The sequence below is a fragment of the Pongo abelii genome, chromosome 19 (genome assembly GCF_028885655.2).
Source record: "Pongo abelii isolate AG06213 chromosome 19, NHGRI_mPonAbe1-v2.0_pri, whole genome shotgun sequence".
NCBI classification, from domain to species: Eukaryota; Metazoa; Chordata; class Mammalia; order Primates; family Hominidae; genus Pongo; species Pongo abelii.
In genome coordinates this window covers 57,818,902-57,829,869 of record NC_072004.2, presented here as the reverse complement: position 1 = coordinate 57,829,869, position 10,968 = coordinate 57,818,902, and the positions used below count along the sequence as shown (strand labels likewise).

The following is a 10,968-nucleotide window of genomic DNA, read 5'->3' as shown; positions in this document are numbered from 1 at the left end:
TAGTGGAACAGTGAGCCATTAGCTGGGTTCTCACCCCTCTATTAGTATTACCCTGTAATTTAATCACAATTAGTCTCCTAGGAACATAGACATAGGAAACAGGTGGGCAAAGGAGGCAGATGGCAGAAAGCAACAACATTTGGGGTATTCTCATTCAAGGCACTGTTTTCAGAAAGTGCAGGGCCAAGGGAGAGTGTAGTTGGAGCTTGGAACAAGGCAAATGGGTAAATGATTAATGAGACTTTGAGTTTTATTTTCTGGCATTGAGGCTGGGGACTGGCAAATGTTGAACTCATGTGACGGGCTGGGCTTGTTTGATATCAACAGGGATTGAAAGAGGTCTCAGAAGGTGATTCCATTTCTCCTTCGCTTCCTCTCTTTGGAAACTGTGGGGAGGAAGTTCTCAGAGAGGGTTCTTAGAGGAGGTTCTCCATTGTCTCATCTGGCTTTGCACCCTGGGGTCCAAATCAGGCTCTTGAGTGTATGTTGCAATCAACATCCCTTCTGTGGCCCTGCTCTGACCATTCTGAGGGGCTCACAGAAGACTCAGGCCTGGAGATGACCATTCTCCGTGGCTATGTATATTACTGGGAAGTATAGATGAGGTTGGTATATGTAGAAGTAGAAGAAATTGTGAGGTAGGGAAGATTGGATGAGGGTGTCCTTAGACCCTCCCACAGGTCTGTTTTCCCACTCAAGCTTCAAAACCTGGGTCCCAGTGTAGAAGGGAGGAACCCAAGCATTTAAGCCTCTCCTATTACATCACTCTCCTACTGTGGAACTGATCCATGAAGAAAACAGTCAATTGTGAAAATTCAGCCCAGCCCAGTCCCTCTTTGGCCGTAGTCAAGTTGTTAATGGCAGAGACAGCTGAGGGCACTCTGGGGATGTGGAAGAGAGTTGAGGGGAGGTTGGAGCAGGGGAGGGGGAGCAAGAAGTTGGGAGCCCAAGCAGCTGTAAATGAAATTAGGAAAAACTTTGGAGGCCTCCCATTTCCCTTTACTCTCTCTACTTCTCCTCTTACCAGTCAGGATCCAGTCCTCCTATAAATCCACTAAAGTACTTAATAACTGAATATGCTTGATATGGTTTGGCTGTGTCCTCACCCAAATCTTGAATTGTAGCTCCCGTAATTCCCACGTGTTGTGGGAGGGACCCAGTGGGAGGTAACTGAATCATGGGGGCAGGTCTTTCCTGTGCTGTTCTTATGACAGTGAATAAGTCTCACAAGATCTGATGGTTTTATAAAGGGGAGTTGCCCTGCTCATGCTGTCTCTCTTGCCTGCTGCCATGTAAGACATGACTTTGCTCCTCCTCCTTTGCCTTCCATCATGATTGTGAGGCCTCCCTAGCCATGTGGAACAATGAGTCCATTAAACCTCTTTTTCTTTATAAATTACCCAGTCTCGGGGATGTCTCTATTAGCAGCATGAGAACAGACTAATACAATGCTCAAGGGTATTAGGAGAGAGTTCTGGTATTCCAGAAGGCTCTGGAAACCCAAGGCTCCTTCCCCCAAACTAGAAGGCAAGACCTGGGTGCATAGGAGAGGGGATTTCTCCCTCCTTCTGACTCTCTTGGCATCAGATTCTCCACTTCTCATGATAACCATGCAGTCCCAAGTTGGAGACTTTCCAGGACAGTTTCGGTTTTAAATATTTTATCCCATTGTCCTCATAGGTACTTGTGAGGCCACATGCCCTGATTTTGTTATGGTGAAAACCCATAAGTACAATCCTAGCTCAGAGTATTTCCTGTTCGGCTGAGTCTACATAAATCTTGCCCTTCCCTGGCACCTAGGCATAGTGGCATTTGGAAGATTTGCTGGAATCCCAGCTAAGGAAAAGTTAGCTTTTCCTTAGTATAGGAGCAAAGGATGGGTGACCTCCATGTTTCTTGGGAAATAGCTTAATTCTGAAGCCCACCTAAAAAGAACTTATGCAAAAACCCATTCTCATTATGCTCTGTGGCTTTAGAGAAAAGCTTCCAGCTTTTCAGAATTCTCTCTTTCAATAGCTCTCTGATGAAAAAAAAAAAAATCCCTTTAACAGGAACAGAGGCCTGGCACAGTGGCTCACGCCTGTAATCCCAGCACTTTGGGAGGCCAAGGCAGGTGGATCACCTGAGCTGAGGAGTTCGAGGCCAGCCTGGGCAATATGGTGAAACCCCATCTCTACCCAAAATACAAAAAATTAGCTGGGTGTTGTGGTGTGTGCCTGTGGTCCCAACTGCTTGGGAGGCTGAGGTGGGAGGATCACTTGAGTCTAGGAGGGGGAGGTTGCAGTGAGCTGAGATTGCGCCACTGTACTCCAACCTGGGTGACAGAGTGAGACTCCATCTCAAAAAAAAGAATGGAGAACAGAGGCTTTTAATCCGTAGTAAGAGATGAAAGCTAACTCACCTCTTCCTCCTGGGGCGTTGTTTTTCACATTGAAGGTTTCTGGATCCTGACCTTTGGCAAAACTTTAAAACTGTTTATATATATACACACACACATAAATATATACATATATACACATATATACATATATATGCTAGAAGAATATATAAAATATATAATATAAACATATGTAACATAAATTAAAATATATAATATAAATTGGAGACTATATATAAATAGAGTGTGATAGGAGAAGGGAAGAGAACAGAACATATCAGAATGCATTGCACTTGGTTTGTGTGAGTGTGGTTTCATGAAACTTATGTTTCTGTTTTATTTACTGATACGTATGTGTGCCTTTGGTCACTGTGTAAAATGTATTTTGTCCTGTCGATCACAGTTTAAAAAATTTGAGGCCACTCTCCTAGGAAAGGTCACGCAGTTCCCTCTGTTCACACTGAACTGACACTGCTAAGACAGACCCTCCCCTGAGAGCTGGTTCCATAGGGGTGGAGAAAAGAGTTGCAGGCTGCTGAGCACCTGTGCAGGGGTGAGACAAACACTGCAGAGAGGGGAGAGGAAAGGGCCAGAGTAGAAGCCACTTCTGTCCCTTTTGCAATAGCAGCTGCAAGGCACTGAGTGCCAACAGCACACAAGGCCTTCTGCCAAGTGCCTTAAATGAGTTGTCCGTTTCAAGTCTCATCACACACCATAAGAAAGAGGAGTACTATTATTACTGTTCCATTTTATAGATGGGGAAACAGAGGCTTACTTGCCTGCGGTCACATTGCTTGTATATTGCAAACGAAACTTTGTCTTAAACCCAGGTGAGCCCAGTTTTTCAGCCCATGCGCTCATGCAATCACAGTAAACAGTTCCTCTTTGGGGTCTGGTGTTGGCCCAGCATCACCGATCAAGGTCTGCCAGCCCACTCCCAGAGTGGATCCAGGGCAAGCAGGGCCAGGAAGTGAAGGAGCCCAAGTTCTACAGCCCAGGGCCCCCGGACTGATGGCTGCGAGGGTGGCAGCCTGTTCCCAGCCCTGCTCCTGCTCGCTGCCTGCTTTGCCATCGCAGAATATGCTGCTAATTATAACCAAACACAATGAGCAATCGCAGCCTGCTGGCGGCGGAGCACTCGTTAGAGGTCTGGCAAGCTTTTCATTCGACTTTCCCCGCAGCCTGAAGGCGGTGGCGGCAGGAGCCCTTGGCTCCAGCTCCCTTCTCCCCTTCCCGCTCCCTCTGCTCTGGGCCGGGTCCACTCAATTCCATCAGTATTTACTTAGCTCCTACTGTGTACAGGCTCTGGGTTCAGTGCTTGAGGGTGGTGAGGAGCGGGTGGAATTAGAGCCAGGCCTCTGTTCTTGACTTCAGTGAGTTCACTGTGTTCGTTTTCTCTTAATTAGAATTTTTAAAAGCCTGGCGCAATGGATTGTGGCGGTGACAAGAGAGGTTTTGCTCAACTTTGTGTACTGACAGTTTCTTTGAGGCCCTTTCTTGGGCTTTGTGAAATTTATTTTCTGCCATTTGATAATGTGAGGGCACAAAAGTGCTTGCTCTGCATACATGATCTCTGGTGGTGCTCATTTGTCCCAGGGAGAGAAACTCTTTCCAAAATCTTGGAGAATGTACACCTGGGCCAATATAAGAGATGCATAAGACATTACAGGCCTTGGAACCCAGAGAAGGAGATTCTGAAATGCCTATGCTGAAGGCTCAGGAATCTGGGAAGCGTGTGAGGGGAAAGACAGCCTCAGATGGTGGGACATCTGCCTCGGGTTCTGGGGAAATACACACAGCTATTTCTGGGTTGATCTTCAGCCAAACTTCAAAGTAAGTCAGATTTATCTTTTGGTCCCTTCATCTCCCTCTCACGCTTCCTGGCATCTAAATTTCTTCTGGTGTACCCAAGGGACATTCTTCCTGCCCCCATTAGGGCTTCCTTATCTGCCGTCAGCCAATCACATTAAGGTTTTTGTTGCAAATTCATCAAGATATTATTCCTCCAGGGAGCCATCATGGATGGTAGGGATAGTTGGGTCCTGTTTACTGGGGAGTCCTTGATGCCTCCTAGCAGAATGACTGCCCAGAGCAGTAGAACATGACAGCATGGTGCATATTTGTGGAGCGAAGGAATGAAGAGCTGGGAGCAACACCAGAGAACATCTGGTCCTCATTTTGCTGCGGGGGAAAAACCATCTAAGGCCCAGAAGTAGGGTGACCAACTGTTCCAGTGTGCCAGGGACTGAGAGCATTTCCAGCATGTGGGACTTTCAGTTTTAAGACCAAGCAAATTGGTCACTTTTTGATGGGTTGTGATGAATAAACCAGTATGAGCTGTATGAGAAGGCAGGGAAGAGGTGGGATTTTTGTGCACAGAAAGATGGGAAGCACCAGACAGGGGAGAGAGCAAAGGCCTGGAGAAGGCAATTTTTAAAAGAAGAAAAATAGATAGAGCCAATACATATATGAAAAAAAGAGTTCAGACCCCTCAGTAACAAAGTACAAACTAAAGCAATTTTCACCTATTTCTCAAGGATTTAACACCATAGGAATACCCTGAGAAACCAAGCACTTTCATTCACTGCTGACAGAAATCTAAACTGTTTCAGTCTTTCTGGTGGGGAAATTTGGTTCCAGGTTTTAAATTGTTTGGTCACAAGGCATAGATATCTTATGCCCTGTTTTCTTAGAATTTGGCCTTAAGGAAATAACTGGAGATATGATCAAAGTTTTGGCAATTAGGGAGGCCGAGGCAGGAGGATTGCTTGAGCCCAGGAATTCGAGACCAGCCTGGGCAACAGAGTGAGACCCCCTTTCTTTTTTCTTTTTCTTTTTCTTTTTTTTTGAGACTGAGTCTTGCTTTGTCACCCAGGCTGGTGTGCAGTGGCACGATCTCAGCTCACTGCAACCTCTGCCTCCCAGGTTCAAGTGATTCTCCTGTCTCAGCCCTGCAAGCAGCCGGGATTACAGGTGCATGCCACCACACCCCACTGATTTTTGTATTTTTAGTAGAGATGTGGTTTCACCATGTTGGCCAGGCTGATCTTGAACTCCTGACCTCAGGTGATCTGCCCGCCTTGGCCTCCCAAAGTGCTGGGATTACAGGTAGGAGCCACTGTGCCTGGCGAGACCCCCTTTCTACAAAAATAAAAAAATTAACTGGACATGGTAGTGTGCTCCTGTAGTCTCAGCTACTTGGAAGGCTGAGGTGGGAGGATCACTTGAGCCCAGGAGATCGAGGCTGCAGTGAGACATGATCAAGCCACCGCATCCTGGGTGAAGATAGAGTGAGACCCTGTCTCAAAAAAAAAAAAGTTTGGGGTACAAGGATGCTTATTTGCTTATTACAGCTTCATAATAGAGTCAAATTGGAGGACGAGCGCAGCGGCTCACGCTTGTAATTTCAGCACATTGAGAGGCCAAGGTGGGAGGATCATTGAGCCCAGGAGTTCGAGACCAGCCTGGGCAATATAGTGAGACCTCATCTCTACCAAAAATTTAAAAATTAGCTGAGCGTGGCGGTACGTGCCTGTAGTCCCAGCTACTCAGGAGGCTGAGGTGAGAGGAGGCCTCGAGCCCAGAAGGTTGAGGTTGCAGTGAGCCAAGATTGCATCACCATACTCCAGCCTGGACAACAGAAAGAGACCCTGTCTCAAAATAAAATAAATAAAGTCAAATTGGTGTCAACCCAAAATTTCCTCTTAGGAGGCTGAATGAACAAAACAAATTTCTTGCTGGTCTTTCTGATGGTCGGCCCCTACCCAGTTTTTAAGCCAAGCAATTCAACTCTCCTTTTGTCCCCCCTTCCACTTCAGGTTTATTCCCTAAGCCTATATTTTAGATGCCAACAATTCTCTCCCACAGAGGAATTTTGCCATTGGCTCTTAAACTATTTCTTCTAGTCATTCTCAGCTTGTATCACTCACACAGTGCATAGGCTGTTCTGCCCCTTGGTGCGGTTACTCTGGTCAGAGCATTTTTGGTTGTAAATAACAAAACCAACCCAGGTTATCTCAAGAAGAAAAATTTTTTTAAATGGTAGCAGATATTGTTGGATGTGGGGAAGTAAGCCTCAAAGGAGGCCCAAAATACCTCTGGACTGGCTGCTCTTCAATAGACTGGCTTCTTTCTCATTTGACCCAATACTGAGTTTTAGTCTCTAACTCTGGCCCTTACTGTGTGCCCATACGCAAGTGACAAAAGTGTGGCTTCATCTGTAACAAGGGGATATTACTGGCTTTTATCTCATAGAACTTACTAGGTGGCAGGCAATATAATAAAAAATATAACAGGCCGGATTCGGTGGCTCACGCCTGTAATCTCAGCACATTGGGAGGCCGAGACGGGTGGATCACCTGAGGTCAGGAGTTCAAGACCAGCCTGGCCAATGTGACAAAACCCCGTCTCTACTAAAAATACAAAAATTAGCCAGGCGTGGTGGTGCACACCTGTAGTCTTAGCTACTTGGGAGGCTGAGGCAGGAGAATCACTTGAACCCTGGAGGTGGAGGTTGCAGTGAGCCGAGATCACACCACCACACTCCAGCCTGGGTGACTGGGTGAGACTCAGTCTCAAAAAACCAAAAAAACAAAATTTGGTTTTCATGCCCAGTTCCTGATACAGAGCTCCTAGAACCCTTGGAATTTTCAGAGTGATTTTTTGTTATTGGTAAGGAGCCTCTTTTAACCACACCTGAGTTTATGCTCATGAGATGGCCCAGGATGGGGTCCCTAGAGAGCTTCAAGATGGGGGCTGACCACCAGAAAGACCACGATTAGAGGGAAGAGGGTAGAAACTTTCAGCCTCACTCTCCCCACCACCCCCAATTCCTGGAGGGGGAAGAGGGCTGGAGATTGGGTCAGAAAATCTTTTGAACAAAGAAATTCAAAGAGTTCCAAGGTTGGTGAATGCAGAAGACAGAGGCTTCTATACTCGGCACCCATTCCGATCTTGCCCTGTGTAGCTCTTTATCTGGCTGTTTATTTGTATCCTTTATAATAAACCAATAAATGTAAGTTGTCCTAACAAATTACTGAACCTCTTCGGGGGTGGTGTGGGGATGCCTAAATTTGTAGTCATCTGGGCAGAAGTGTGGGTAGCTTATTATTTGCAGCTGGCACTGGAAGTGGGGGGAGGCAGTCTTGTGGGATGGATCCCTTTAACTTGTGGGAACTGATGCTAACTCCCGGTAGTGTCAGAAATGAATTGAATTGAATTGCTGGACACCCAGTTGATGTTGGAGAGTTGGTTGGTGTCAGAAAACACCCCACACAGGCACTGTCTCAGCACTAAGTATTAGCTCAGTTGGTCCTTTTAACAGCCCTATGAGATACATGCTATTACCATCTGCCATGCATGTGCATTTGTGTGTGTGTGTGTGCACGCGTGCACTCAGATCCTCTGCTTCTCCTCCTAACTTGGTTGTGCATATGGCTCCTTAATAGCCAACCCAGTAGTAACTCCCACCCCCCAGATTAAAACCTGGACCATCCCTTTGTGTCTCACTGGCTGTCAGGCTCTGTTCTGCTACTGCTCCCTGTGGCAATTATCTACTCTCTACTAATCACTCCCCCATTCGTGAAAGACATGAGCACCTGGCTCACTATCGCTCTGTTCATCACTATACTCAGCATCATTCTTGGTCCGTGTCTATTAGATGACCCCTCCAACATTCTGCCTCCAGTTAATTAACCTTCTCACCACCAGTGACCTGTCCCTCCCTGCCTGCCTCAGCTGCCGACTCCCATCATCTAATGCTAGATCTTATCACCAGCAGTAACTGTGCCATGTCCAAAATCTCCATTTCAAGCAGCTTTCTCTGATCACTACCTCATATCTGTTCAACTTGCTTCCCTTGTACACCCACTCCTACACTCTTCCCCCCAGAGAACTTCCTTCTACACACTGGTCCCCCAGTCCTTTCACTCATGCATTCCTCCATGCTGTCACCTCCCTCACTTCTCAGCTTATAATCCATGGTTCAGCATGATAAATATACTTACATAAACCCTGGGGCCTTGTAGTGACATTAAAATATGTCTGCAAGTTCTTTGATGCTTGTACTCATCAGCTTGGCTGCCATAATGAAATGCTATAGAGTGGGTGGCTTGAGCATGGATTTTTTTTTCTCACAGCTCTGGAGGCTAGTAGTCTAAGACCAAGATTCTGTCCAATCTGGTTTCTGGTGAGGACTCTTCCTGAATTGTAGATGGCTACTTGCTGTGTCCTCATGTGGCCGTTCCTTGGTGTGTGAGCACAGGGAGAGAGACAGCAAGCTATTTGGTGTCTCTTCTTAAAAGGAAATGAATTCTCTTGGATCAGAGACCCAGCTTTATGATCTTATTTAACATTAATTTGTTTCTTAGAGGCCCCATCTCCAAATACAGCCATACTACGGGTTAGGGCTCCAACACAGGAATTTGTGGCGGGGGCAGACATAAACATTCAGTCCATAACAACACTACTCCCTCCAAAAGGTGGAGTCTAATTCCCCTCCCCTTGAATGTGGACCGGACTTAGTGACTTGCTTTTAACAAATATAATGCAGCAAAATAACGCAATGTCACTTCTGAGCATAGGTCAAAGAAGGATAGGTTCTGGTTAGGTCTCCCTCTTGGACTGGTAGCTCTGGGAGAAGCTGGTTGTCAAGCTGTAAGTACACTCTGACAGCCTGTAGAGGAACTGAGTTGTCCACCAAGCACCACTACTGACTTGCCAGCCATGTGAGTGCGCCACCCTGGAAGCAGATCCTCCAGCCCTATACAAGCTTTTAGATAACTGTAACCTGAAGTAACATCTTGACTGCAGCCTCGTGAAAGACCCCAAGCCAGAACTGCCCAGCCTGAGCTGCTTCCAAATTCCAAATTCCAAATTGTGACCCACAGAAACTATGAGGTAATAAATGTTTGTTGTTTGGGGGTAATTGTGTTAGAGTCATGTATTTCACAGCAATAGATAACAATTACAACCATTCTGACCTTCTCTCTCCCAACCTATAGGCCTAGCAAAATCAACACTTGTCAAATCTGACTTTTAGCTATTAACGCCTGCACTCCAGGTGTTAAAAGTGGCTGGAGAAAAACACAGAGCTGTACTGAAAGGTTTCCCTTTAAATTCATCACCACTGACCTCGGAGGACCACATTGCTGCCATATTGCTGCCCAGCAATCCTACACTGTTTTCCCCAGGCAAGTCGCCTCTCCTACTCCCTCTGGCAGATGACTGCATCACGCCTCCTTTCTTTTCAGGCCTGCACACAGCTCTCCTTGCTTCTCACTTTCAGCTGATGACATCACTTTTCCCCCACTGAGAAAAAAAAGAAATCAGAAAAGAAAAAAATCACATCCTCCCACAACCAAAAATACCAGCCTCCAGAAGTTGTGTCCACGTGCCCCACCTTTCCTCCTCTCATGATGAATGAATCGTCCATGTGTCTGTCTGAGGCCAGCCCCTCCTCTGGCACACTGGATCCCTTCTTCTCTTGCTTATTAAAAAGCATCACTCCAGCAATTATCCACTCTCTCATCTGCAGCATCAAATTTTCCATCTCAACTGGATCATTCCCATCAGCATACTGATGGGATATAATAACTCTCAGCTTTAAAAAATATCCTTGACCCCACATTCCCTCCAGTTACTTCACCATTTGCGAACCATTCAGAGCAAAACTACTGTTTCTATTTCCTCACCTCCTAGTCTCCGTCACAGGCTCCAATCAGGCTTTCGTCCTTACCATGGCAGTGAAACTACATTTATCAAGGCCACTGATGACTTCTGTGTTGACAGATTCCATGGTCAATTCTCTGTTCTTATTTGACCTATCGGTGGCATTTTAAGTCATGTGATCACTCCTTTCTTCTTGAAACACTTTCTTCAGTTGCTTCCAGGACACCAGGGTCTTCCAATCGTCCTCTGACTTCACTAGCTGTTCCTTCTCCATTTGTCTTTTTTAGATTTTCTTTTTCACTTTTCACAACCTGTAAAATTGGAATGGCCTAGACCTTAGCTCTTGAATAGCCTCTGTTCTCTGCTCTTTCCTTTCCTTATGCTCCCTTTTCTGGGTGGCCTTATGTGGTCCCAAGGCTTTAAACACTATCCACATGCTATAGACCTCCTATTTATGTCCCTAATCTACAGCGTCTCCCTTGAGCCCAGGATGAATAAAGGCAAAATTTGTGTTCATTTTCCTACCTTTTTGGCACATCTTTCCTCACCTCTCAGTGGTTTTCCTTTCTTCTGATATCCAGTTTATTCATACTCAAGGATAATAGATAGGATTAAAACATTATCTACTGCTTAGCACACTGCCTTGCACATAATGGAAATATTAATCAAATGTAACTAAATTACTCCTTTCAGGGAACAATATTTATATTTGGCCTAAAGGCAAAGTTATGCCTCTCTACTTGTGAAATTTCAGATATAGGCATAGATGGTTTAATCCTACTCAGGCCTGGGATGGAAATGAGGGGATGGGGTGTGGGTTTTTGAGGGTGATAGGCTTTTCTAGAATTGCTTAAATAAAGCTGATCACAGACTCAGCCTTTCTGTAGGGTGTGCTTAGTGTTTTCTCTATCTTTTTTGGTGTT

General features: G+C 45.8%; 1 long non-coding RNA gene across 1 annotated transcript; it reads right to left on the bottom strand.

The window, feature by feature from the left end:
• Positions 1 to 234: 234 nt before the first annotated feature.
• On the bottom strand, positions 235 to 9,461 carry LOC134760567 (uncharacterized). Its single transcript, XR_010138298.1, has 4 exons — positions 9,092 to 9,461; positions 8,383 to 8,621; positions 2,402 to 2,452; positions 235 to 386 (listed from the first exon to the last, which is right to left on the bottom strand). It is a non-coding gene; the product is annotated as an uncharacterized LOC134760567 (long non-coding RNA).
• Between the last annotated feature and the right edge of the window lie 1,507 nt (positions 9,462 to 10,968).